The 12,455-nt window shown below is 40.9% G+C and overlaps 1 long non-coding RNA gene and 1 pseudogene across 1 annotated transcript; both read right to left on the bottom strand.

Annotated features, from left to right (window-relative positions):
• Nucleotides 1–333: 333 nt before the first annotated feature.
• LOC103549148 (phosphatidate phosphatase LPIN2 pseudogene) lies at nucleotides 334–3,317 on the bottom strand (annotated as a pseudogene).
• Nucleotides 3,318–9,769: 6,452 nt separating this feature from the next.
• LOC103549147 (uncharacterized) lies at nucleotides 9,770–12,055 on the bottom strand. Its single transcript, XR_544447.2, has 2 exons — nucleotides 11,810–12,055; nucleotides 9,770–10,189 (listed from the first exon to the last, which is right to left on the bottom strand). It is a non-coding gene; the product is annotated as an uncharacterized lncRNA (long non-coding RNA).
• Between the last annotated feature and the right edge of the window lie 400 nt (nucleotides 12,056–12,455).

Raw genomic sequence — 12,455 nt, 5'->3', positions numbered from 1 at the left:
CATTTTCTGGATGGGTAATAATGTTTAGTACCTTTTCATGTACTTTTTGACTATTTGTCTATCTTTTTTGGAGAAATAGCTATTCAGATCCTTTACCCTTTTTTTTTTTTTTTTTTTTTTGGAAATTTTAACACTTTACTTTGCGCAATGTTTTGGTCCACTCTTATTTAGCTTCTTTTTTCTTCCTTTTGAATTATTCAGTTAAAGGAGCACCCAGTATACAACTTGACACAGAGCATGTGTGAGGACCAACCAGTGACAGAAGCCCAGCCTCCGAGCTCAGGTCCAAGCTCCCCTCACTTGTCCCGCCGGGGTACTGAACTGCGACCCGGCCAAGTCCACGGAGGCGAAGGAGGGCGGCAGCTCCAGCTCCAGGGGCTCTCTCTGTCCGTGCCAGCGCCTGCCTGGCAACATGTGTCTTGTTCCACACCTGTGGCTCAGAGGAGAGCCCAGTGTCCTCTGTCCAGCAGAACCGCCCGTCGCTTTCCCTTGCTCCAGGTGAGTGACTGAGGGCCTCTGCCCGGGTGTCCTCAGGCCAGGTCATCCAGGTCCACTTTGGGGATCGGGTCTCGCCAGTAGCAGAAGGAGCTGAACTCTGGGCACGGACATGCGGAATTCTGTTTCTTACTGAGGAGTGGGAATACATGCTCCACGAGCTCGCTCAGTCTGTGATACAATGACTTGTTTCCTTTGGTCCTTTCTTGTATTAATTCACCCTTGGGGTTCACAGTGAATATTCTGCAGTCTGGAACTCCAACTTGTGTGTAAGCATAGACATCACTGGGACGGTTTCCAAAGGCAGCATAGAAGGGCTGCTTAGACGGGGCAAACAGATTCTTGATGTCATTCAGACACTCAATTTTGAACTTCTCTGGTTTCTTTTCTATCACTTCCCTGTGGAAGGCCGAGAACAAGCTGCTGGGGGACAGCATCAGAGGGCCCCGGGGCAAGATTGTGCCCTTGTCATTGACTCAGTGCAGGTAGCCACAGGTCACGTCAGCCGTGCTGATGGCACAAGCTGAACAGTACAGAAACTTGTAGCCATTCTTGTTGATGGAATGGTAGAGCTTTGCTATACCCTGATGAGTCCAGTCTTTACCCAGCTGTGGAAGAATCTGTCCCAAAGCATCAGACTTGATTATCGTTCCATCGATATCTGAAATGATGACCTTGTCATTCCAGTTCCACAGGTAAATGGTCCCTGCGCAACGGCAGGTACCTTGATACTGGGTTGTAATACTAAACACAACATCATTTGGGCCATCTTGGAGCTTCAGTTTTGCAATCTGGTCTGAGGAGAGTTGAAGAGACTTCTTATATGAGGTCGTGCTGCCGTGGCTCGGGGGCTCTGTGGGGACGGGGTCCACTTTGATTGATTCTTCGAGCTCCTGTGATCCCTCGTCACTCGACGAGTCATCCTCGGCTGACCTGCCACTGGCCAGCTCCTTTGCACCTGACGGCAGGTCACTCGTCGGCAAGCACCTCGGATTTCCCTTCCTTGGCCTCCGGCAGCTGTTTGGTCATGCTTTCTCTCTTACGCCAAAACCACCAGCGACCAGATTTCTTTGGCATCTTATCTTTGACCCAGGACTCGACTGAGGCCTTAGGCAAGCTCTTCTGGAACACTTGTAAGCTAAGGATCATGGGAGCAGCCAAAGCCCAGTTATAGTAACGGTTATATATCCGTATTACAAGGTTAGGATTGTCTATAAGTCCAGGGTTTTCTGCAAATTCATGATAAGTAATGATATGCTCCACGAATTTTTCTTTAGAAATTTCTCCATTCTCACTGAGGCCCCCACAAAGGGAGAGGGTGACATCGGGCAAGTCCATGGTAGAATCCAAGAGGCACTCAGTGCCACTATCAGTGGCCGCGCTTCCCACGGACTGCGGGGACTGGGAGCCAGAAGGCGTGTCAGACTCGGGTCACTGCCTGGAGACGGGGTCTGATTCACTTTTAGGGAAACAGAGAGCTGCAACTTCAGGTTCTAGAGCCTTTAAATCATCTAGGTAAATATCATCAGGTCCCTGGTGTTGGCTTCTCTTGTGGACACCTTTCTTCTTTGACGGCGAGTCTACCTTAGCTGCTGGTTTTGATTCTGAGGGAGCCTCCAGCAACGAGGGGTTGGGAAGGTGGTCTGCATCTAACATAGATGAAATCGGAGGTGGCTCAAGGAGAGGTTCGACAAGTCCTGCAGCTCTAGTTGCATCGCTCATCTGCTTACACAGGGCTCTGGGTTTGGGTTTCACTATGGTACAGACCGTTTCTCCCATGGAAGCATCCTTTTCAACCTCACTGCTGAGCCTGTCCTCACTTGAAATTACCCGAAAATGGGTATTTTCTGATGGTGTAATCGTACCTGTCCTAGGATGATGGTCAGATCTGTCTCTTTTGCTGACCTTGGTGGACTCTGGGAACCCGCCCCACGTCCACTCCATGTGGGACTCAGATCTGAGCAGGCTCTCGGCTGGTTTCACCTCCAGCTCTGAATCGCTCTTAGGACACACTGCCGTTGGGGAATAGGTGTTGTCTGAAGGGGACCAGTCTCCATCAGATAAGGAGTATTGATCCCCAGAATGGAAAAGCAAAGGCTCTTTATATTCTTCTTCCTTTAAGGAAGCATTTGAAGATCCTCTTGCTGACTGGGCCCCCTTGCCATCGTCAGAACACAGGTTCACATCCACGGTGTCCTCTGCAGCAGGGCAAGTGGCCTGGTCTTCCTTCTTACTGTCCTGTTTGCATTTCTTTGTCCTTCGTTTTTTCTTTTTCACAGAACTTGGAGCAAAAACTCTCTCCGTGTCCAAGATGTGTGAGATGTCTGAACTCTGAGATGGTCTTTCATTTCCACCAGATTTCACAAAACGGGTGTCAATATCTTTGAAGAAGTGATCTTCAGTAGGAATTGGTGAGGTGGCAAGGTAAGCAGGAAGCTTTTCATATTCCTCTTCAGTCTCCTCCACAAAGAAAGCTTCTCCATTGTCACCCAATTTCATGTGAAGATCCACTGCATCGCCATTGATTTCTATATCAATCACTTTCTCCTTGGATCTCAGGACTCCCAGCTTCCCGAACCGAACCTGAAATGGCGAACACTGATAGGTGCCATCCTGCTGCCGTACCACAATGACATCGATGCACCCGGACAGAGTGGCTTGGTTAACGCCTTTGTAGAGTTCTTTCACAGTGACAATCACCTGCCCAGCCAGCTGTCCCACATAATTCATGGTTTGAGACTGCGGCGGCTCGGCTCCCGGCCTGCGCTGGCGCCCGCGGGTGGCCGAGGGGAGGCAGCGGCCGAACGGCGGCGGCCAGGGGCAGCCGGGGAGGGCCAGCGCGCCTCCTTTACCCATTTTAAACTCTCAATCTCTTAAACGCTTCACTTGTTATTGTGTGGATTCCTGCTAGGCTCTCAACTGATATGCATCAAAGGACCGTCTAGATTTATAGAACATGTGCTACTTCGAGGTACATAAATTTAGTGAAAGATTCGGGTAAGCCACATGTGCTAGTGGCGCAAAGAAAAGGAAGAAAATCATTTCCATAATATACATTGACCTCAGCAATTTCTTTTGAATTGAGGCTCTCTCTCAATGTGGTCTCTTAACTACCTACTTTTCATTTGAATCATTTATTGCTAAACCATCCTAAAAACACAGGACTAGGGACCTCTCAGTCCAGGTCACAGGAAGGAGAATTTTAGGGCTCGAATTTTTTTAATGCAAGCTTTCCTAGCAAGCTTTAGAAATCCCTGACAGCAGAAACATCTGAATAAGAAAAGCTATAGATAATATTGAAGGTGCTCTTTTCTTGTCAAAATAACTCAGATTTTGGTAAAACCCAGCAGCTACAATAAAGTCAGGGTTTGGAGCCACACAGAAGGACTCTATTGTTTATTTGCCCTATGACTTTCGACAAGTTACTTGATCCATTTCGGCCTCAGTTTCCTCATCTGTAAAATTAGGATAAGAGTATGACTCTACATAAAATAGTTGTGATATATAACTAAAATAGTGCAAATGAGACATCTACAAAGAAAAACGTTAAATAATTATTTTTTTTTCCCCTCTGTTCTTGCACTGCTGTTTCATGTTAGTCTGGGTCTGAAAAGTCTCTCTCGCCTCTATAACACTAAGTATGTGACACCAAAATTTATATGGTTATGTTACAAAAGATACATTTTATCTATGTGATAGGTGAATACATTTAATTATATACTTTATTACACAAAAATTCTGAGATATGTTGAAAAATTTACTCCTTTTTTTTGACAATAGTAAACAAAAGAAAGTATTAGGCCTCAGATTTCTGATGTTCTGGGGTGAAGACAGGTAATCTATTTATTTATAAAATTGTAGGCCTAAAAAAATTGTGCTTAGAATTCTCTCCACCAACCTATAAGCTTCAGAATTAGCCTTACTTATCTGAGACATGAATTAGATCCCAAAGTTGGGAAAAGTAGCATTATATCCTTTGTTTATAATTGTGAGCATGTTAATATTTTGTATTGACAAAATGCCAAGTGCAACAGAGCAGTTCTCTTTTTAAATCATTCCATGAGCTGATGAATTATGAATATAAAGTGGGGGCCTGTCTTGTGATACTAATGCTGTATCTCAAGGAAGCAAGAGACAAAACTCTGACCTTTAGGAACACAATGAATTTATAGAAAACCAGTCCTCTAGGCATCCACCTGAAAAGTGCACTCTTATCTACAAAACCCAGAGATGAGCTACACTCTTAACTCAAATAATAGCCTTGTTTCCCTCCTGCAAATTGTGGAACCATTCTTGTATTATAAGAGTCCAATTGTGCAAAGAGCTGTACAGGAAGCTACACAGGCACTTAGATAGGACCCTGCAAGTAGAGATATTTTTTTCTGAGTGCAAATGGAACATTGAACAAGTGCATTTTAAGTATTTAGGATGTTGGCAGTTGCAAACTCTGGTTCTAGAAGCTCTTGTCCTTAAATTATATATAGTCACTTCATTCAAGTGAGTCAGTTTGAACTGAATAGGATACTTTATTCTCTCTTGCCAGTCTCTACTAAATTCACTCTGTGGAATATCCTTTCCTGCCTCTAGATTAAAATTTGTGTAACTTCCATAGGTTTCCCAATCATTCTCAGATGATAAAATCTTTTTTTTCTTAGGTACTTGAAAGTCTAGTCAGGGCAGGTGTCACATCCATCAAGTCTTTGCTCAAATCTCATCTTCCTTGACCATGTTATTGACAAATTCAGACCTCACTTCCACTCTAGCATTCCAGATTCTCCTTCCTGCTGTCTTTTTCTGCCTTCTAAGGAATAACACTGAGTTTGTCTATTTTCTGTCTGCCTTCCCTAGTAAGTCCCTTGAAGGCAAGGACTTTGTTCTTTTCTTTTTCTGCGTGTGTGGGTGTGTTTACCAATTTATTCCTTGAACCTAAAACAGTGGCAAGGACATTGTAGACTCCCGCTCAATATGTATTTGTTGAAAGGGAGAGTGAATCAGAAATCTAAATTCTCATCCAGTTTAAAGATTTTCTCCACTCTCAGCGTGAACTTCCCTTAAGTAGGATGCTGTGATAGAGAAGGAAAGTGTGGGTACTGTCTCTGTTTTTCACTCTCTCACTTACCCTGCTCATCAGCTCCTACTTGAGACTGAAAGACGCAGGATGTGAGGGAGGAGAACACAAAATTACTTATGGTTGTACTTTGTCATCAGGGACAATTTAATAACAATTGTGACAGATGCACGATTTGCTAGAACTTTCTTCCGTGGGGGGTTGGTGGGTTCTTAAGAGACTCCACATTGCTGAGATTCTCTCAACTCCTTGATGTAGGTGATGACTTGGCTGGTTGGCTGCTTGTGACATTACTCAGCTTCTGCATCCAAATGCTTTGTTAGCTGTGTTTCAAATTAAAATAATATGAGGTTGCTATAATAAGCAAAATAATTATATAACATAAAGGTTTATAAAGGCAAAACAAAACCCCTCCCTTTATTCTCCAACTCTACCATGTAATCAATGTTAATCTTTCCCCGGAACTTTGTCCTTGATTGTATATATACATACAAGCATACATACACATTGGGATATCTTTTTGAGTATTTATATTTACTTATTTAAAACCATGCTCTGCTTATTACACTGATAAATTGTACATAACGTGATTCTGCCATTTTTTTCCTACTGTTTTTGTTCAGAAACAATCAGCATCCTGAGCAAGTATGATTAACGACATAATCAAACACATTTTGCTTTTTGTCTCTTGTCTCTCATTCTTTTTCATCATTGAATTAGGCCTGCCCTGAACCCCATCAAAACTAAGGTGGATTCAAACAGGGAAAGTGAAGAAGATTTTAATGTTAAGTCAAGTCCGAATATCTGATTAATATCTAGGAATGAATATTAATTTACCTAATTGAGTCTACATTTGAGGCTTAAGGTGACCTTAGTTTTCTTCCGCTGTGCCACTGGGCCGGCCCCAAGGAATATTATCTTAATGTCATTTTAATTTCCTCTTTTTCAATGATTATGTATCATTTTGCTTTTCCAATCTTGTATATTTCCTACTTTTTTCTTAATCAGGCTCATGAGGGGTAAATATGATTTTTAAATCTTTCTCAAAGATTCTTATTTGGCATTTACTTACTATTTTTACTTTTGCAGTTTAATAATTTCAGATTTGGGGCAGGCCTGGTGGTGCAGAGGTTAAGTGTGCACGTTCCACTTTGGCAGCCCGGGGTTCGCCAGTTCGGATCTCTGGTGCGGACATGGCACCGCTAGGCAAGCCATCCTGTGGCAGGCGTCCCACGTATAAAGTAGAGGAAGATGGGCATGGATGTTAGCTCAGGGCCAGTCTTCTTCAGCAAGAAGAGAAGGATTGGCAGCAATTAGCTCAGGGCTAATCTTCCTCAAAAAAACAAAAAATAATAATAATAATTTCAGATTTTATTTTACTAATTTCCTCTTCCTCCTCTCTTCTGCTTTATTATGTTGTATGTTATCTAATTAAAATATTTACGGTAGATATCCAGACAGCTATTTATCATTCTATTCATCTGCCTACCCGCTTTTGTACCATTCTTATATTTGAGAAGTCTCTGAATTTAGAAGACACTTCAAGTTAGTGTTAGAAATCCTAACTTATTTATCTGTCCTCTCTTACTGCAGGGTGCAGGCAGCTATGATGCAGATGACATAGACGTTACTTATTAGATTTACCTAAAAGAGAATTAAATTTATCAGATAGTGATGTTAAATGAAAACATATCATGGTCTTCTTCCTGGTGTGGATGGCCAGGCTAGATGTTTTATAAGATTTAAAGATTCTTTTGATGGTGGGATACAACACAATGACACTAGGAGAGAAGAAAGGCAGAACACTTTGTTACTTTCAGCTCCAATGCTGCCAAGCAGGATCACCCATGGGGTTGCACCTGGGGACAGGTGACAATAAGCTGGAACTGTAGGAGCAGGCTTATATACGGCAAGTGAGGCCAGGATAGCTAGGTTTCCTGGGCTTCCTGGGGATTGGCTAATCTGAGCAATCATGCAGTCTCTGGGGCATAGAAGTTGTCCCTAGTTGTTTGGTACCTGGTCCAGAGTCATTTGGAGTATGTGTCTATGGGACACACAGAATATGTGAGCCCAATAAGGGAAGTGGTTGGGTGGGGTCTTAGCAAACTGCCCACAAAGGGGAACTAAGAGTTTTTAGCCACAACTTCAATACTGGGTGATGACAGCACTTGTGAAATACTGTATTACCAGAGACATCAGCTTTCTAACACAGCAGTGACAGAAGTGCAAGTAGAAGATTTCACATTCAAACTCCAGTGCTTCTGCCCTTTGGCAGAGTAAGCAGGGGTTTTGCAGGAGAAGCCCAGTGGTGTAATTTGGGAGTCAGATTGTGTGTCCTCTAAACCTGATTCTGGCCCTCCTAGAGATTCTCAGAGATGTGCTATGTTAGTCAGGGTTCTCCATGTACATGAAGAAATCAATAATAAGGAATTGGCCCCTGTGATTAATTCCAAGGCCTGTGGGGTGAGTCAGCCAGCTGGAGACCCAGGAGAGCCAGTGGTTTAGTTTCAATCTGAGTCCAAAGGCCTGAGAACCATGAGTGTCAACGGTGTAGTTCTAGTCTAGAAGTCAGCAGGTTCAAGACCCAGGAACAGCCAATGTTTCAGTTAAGTCTGAGAGCAGGGAAGAAACCAATGTTCCAGTTCGAAGGCAATCAAGCAGAGAGGATTCTCTCTTGCTCAGCATTGTCAGGCTTTTGTTCTATTCAGGCCTTCAACTGACTGGATGAGGCTTATCCACATTGGGGAGAGCAATCTGCTTTACTGACTCTACTAATTTAAACGTTAATCTCATCCCCAAACAGAGGCTTCAAAACATCCAGAGCAGCTATCTGGGTACCCCATAGTCCAGTCAAGTTGACACATAAAATTAACCATCATACCTTCTTTTATAAATTTATTTTCTGTTTACTAGAGAAAGTTCTGTGAATTCTTTTGATTTCCACTAAAAATCTTGACTGACACAAATACTAGTTTTATTTTAATATTTAATCTTTCATCTTTAATGATGCATGTACTTAATTCTATGTATTTTTTTCTGAGAAGAGCTTTTGACATGTCCAGTAGATTTTTGTATAGCCATTTCTTTTTTATTGTTTTTTAAATACTTTGTCCTTTTAAGTTTAAATTCCTCTTTATTTCAACTACTACCTCAAAGCTAATTTTCTAATTTTTATACAATAAAAATTACCCCCTAAACCTTATACATAATTAAGATTAGAGAATTGGTCTGTAAAATTTATACATTTTTGAATTTAAGGTTTTTTTGTGTCTAAGTTGGTAAACAGAGTTTTTAGAAGTTCAATGAGTATACACAAAATACTTTTTATTTAAGCTATTTAAAATTTATATCTCACTATGAAATTTTAGAGTTGAGCACTATTACTTATTTTTTGTTAACAAAATCTGTTCTATTTTTAAAGAAATATATTGAAATCTCCTATTATTTTTAATGTTCACTTTGCTTTTTAAGTAGTTTTTACTTTGTATATGTATAAAGCTCATTCAGATTTACAATTTTTCTCATGAATTTTGTTTTCTATAGTTACCTAAAATCCCTCTTTATTCTGATAAGTGAATTTAACCTTAAACACCTCCTGTGTGTTAATATAGCCATTCCTGCTTTTTTGGTAGTTGCAATTACATTTGAATAATATTTCTTTAACGTCTCTTTAATTTCAACCCAGATTTAATGCTTTGTCCTCTATACAAAGCATAATATTTTTTAAACATGTAAATATTACAGTCTGCCCTTTAGAGGAAAGTACTTAAGTACTTTAATTAATTTACTTAATTTTATTCCTTACATTTTACTTTGCATGTATTATTTATTTTGCTTTATTATTTTTTCCCTTGTTTTTAATGGTTTCATCAATTTACTCCTTATCTCCTTTTTCCTTCTCATTTATGTGAGAGTTCTACTGCACTTTCTCATTCCATCAAAGTGTGTCTTTTCTGATATTCATACAAATTTCTCTAGTATAATATAAAAAGAAGAAACTCATAAAATCACGTAGGTTATTTAATTTTCACATTCTCCTTCCTGCTCTATCTCCCCATTCTCCCTCTTTTTCTGCCCAATATCCCCCAATTTCAAAGTTTTGTTGAGCAAGCTTTATATTTTGAGGTCCAGACTTTTTTTTTAAGTTATCTCACAGTTTCTCACATCTATTTTAAGAATTCCTATTTAAGCCATTTATATTTTGCATTTTGCTTTGGTGACATTTAAACAAAAACTATTTTATTGCATTTTTGAAAAGGCAAAGGCTAAAGACATCAGTAAAGAAGTCAGAGAAGTCAATAAGGAGTTCGATCAAAAGCATGTGATCCTGTAGAATTCACAGAATCCGTGTAGACCAGAACACGAAGCTCAGGACAAGGAGAGGCCTCCAGGTGAAAAGCTACAGCATGGTGAGTTGCTATAGCTGTCTTCGAGTCACACACTGCTTGCACATTTTAACCCTGCTCCTTGAGGGGAAATGGATGGAGTTTCTGATAGATCCTGGCCATTGAATATAAAGGCAGGAGTGTGGGATTTATATCCGCATAGATTTGGACTCAAATTACTCCTCTGCCTCTTCTTAGCAGGTAATAGCAGGCAGTCACCAGCCTCCAGAGCTCCAGTTTCCTATTTGTGAAAAGGAAATAATAATACCATCTCACAGGATTGCCTTAAAACATAGAAGACCACAGACCTCTAAGGTAGGTGTTGTTGGGCACTCAAGTAATGTTTGGGTCCCTGTCTTTCCCTTGGCCAGAACTGTGTGCTGATATTTGCCTTAAGACAGTAAAACTAATTTGAAATTCAAACCTCACATCCCTCCTGCTGGGAAAAGGAGTCACTGGAAAAATAACACCTCTGCCCTCCAGCCAAGCGTGTCTGTTTCCATCTTTGTGTTCACTTTCCGTCTTTGTCTAGACACACATATAGGGTTGGAAGCACCTTGAACTGGCAGATCTGTGTCTTCCAAAAATATTTTTTTGAGTTTGATTGGTAACTACTTTTTGGCTTACCTCTTCCTACTAAGAGATTTTATAAATCACCAGAGTTTTAGATTAGAACCCAAGATCTAGTCAACTACACAGTAAAACAAAAACTGAGGATAGCTGAGGGATGAAATTAAATTTTGATTAATCTGGTATCTCAGAGTGTCTCTAGGCAACACCAGCCTCCTTACAAAATGATTTATTGCCTAACATGTCAGCTTAGGAAATACATAAGATTTCGGCTAAAAGGGACTTTTATGGGAAGACAGCCTCACATTCTGCCTTCAGGCACAGAGGTTTCTAACATTGTCACTACCCAAGTGTCTCTACTTTTATTTTCCCCCTTCATAGACCTCAGGTTTGGTTATTCTTTCCTGGATGTATATTAAATAAAAGCTTGTTTCTTAAATGTAATTCATCAAGGAGGCTTTGGTTAACCTTACCTAACCAGTTATCAACTGAAACGCTCTCTTTTTCCCCATCAAAAGGAAACAAGCACTACATTTTGGTTAACCTCATGGCACCTGCATTGTAGATAAACAATAAAATCCTTTGAATTCTTTTTAGGCTTTGCATCACACAGCCTTGTATTCGAATCATCTCCTCCAGGTGTTAGCTGTGTGATCTTGTCCCAGATATGTAATTTGGATTACCCCATATAAGGAGGCAGTGGTCCTCAAACAAGCATTATCAGCATTATATGAAACTAGTTAGAAATGCACATTTTCAGACCCTGCCACAAACCTACTGATTTAGAAACCCTGATGTCTGTGTTTTCAAAAGCCCTTAGGTTCCTGTGATGCATGTGGAAGTTTGAGAAGCAGTGGATTAGAGAACAAACTGTAACATTTCTAGAGTTTATCATAGAATAAATGAAAAGTGCATACAGAGCAACAAGCATATTGCGTGGCATACAGTAGGTACTCCAAAATGTTAGGTAGTAGCATTATTATTGAAAATCATATAGAGACCCTCCATGCTTCCTTCCACACAGCCCAGGTTAGAAATCACTGATTTAAGCCAAGAAGGTGGAAAGTGTTAGTCATTATTTCACAAATTAGTTTATTAAGTGTCATCATGCAGACCATGAGAATCCAGGGATCCTCGTGAGGAAAAGAGCAGAGTCTGAGGCAGGAATTCCAGTTACCACTAGAACTGTATCCCCAAATTCTGGAATTAGAGTCACCTGACCTCTCTGCCCAGAAAGTCGTCAATTTGGGAAATTAACTAGAATTCTCTTTGTCAAAGAAAAAGTCCTTACCTCTTGAGAAACTGAGGTTCCTTCTGAAAATGTAGAAAATCATTAAAAGGCATTTTTTGGTACATTTCTAGAAGAAAATATATGCAGGCCTCTCTCAAGTGGTGCCACTTCTGCTTGAAGGGCTGGAGAAGCTTTGGCCTGTGAGCAGGAAGTAGCTTTCTGTCACTGTGCTGTTAGTAATTGACCCTCCCACAGCTGGTTTAGGGGTTTGGAACCTTAACTAGTCCCTTCCAGACTCCCGAGCCTGATGATGATACAGGAGCTAGCCTTTAGAGCACTTCACTTCCTGACTTGCCTGGTAATGATTGTGGCATTCCATTTAGCTCCATCTGAGTGCTATTTAATATTCAATATTCTTGAGGATGTAGACCTCCCCAACACTGAATTTTACCAACAGAAAATAGGGACGAATAGACTTTGTTTTTCCATCTCTGCTTTTAACTTTTGTAGTCTTCAAACTGGATATTTCTCCTTAAGACACTATAGAGAAAAAGAACATGGATGGACAAATGGTTCTATCCATGAAGTTTTTTCATGTCTTAACAAGAAAATAGCACTATTGTTCTACCAATCCCTTTTCTTCCAACACTCCTCCCCACACCCTGTTTCCTCTATTCTCTCTCTCTCTGAGTGCCCCTGCCATGGT

This window comes from Equus przewalskii, chromosome 2, assembly GCF_037783145.1.
Source record: "Equus przewalskii isolate Varuska chromosome 2, EquPr2, whole genome shotgun sequence".
Classification (NCBI taxonomy): Eukaryota; Metazoa; Chordata; class Mammalia; order Perissodactyla; family Equidae; genus Equus; species Equus przewalskii.
The sequence above is the reverse complement of the archived record's forward strand: the minus strand, read 5'-3'. Positions and strand labels throughout refer to the sequence as shown.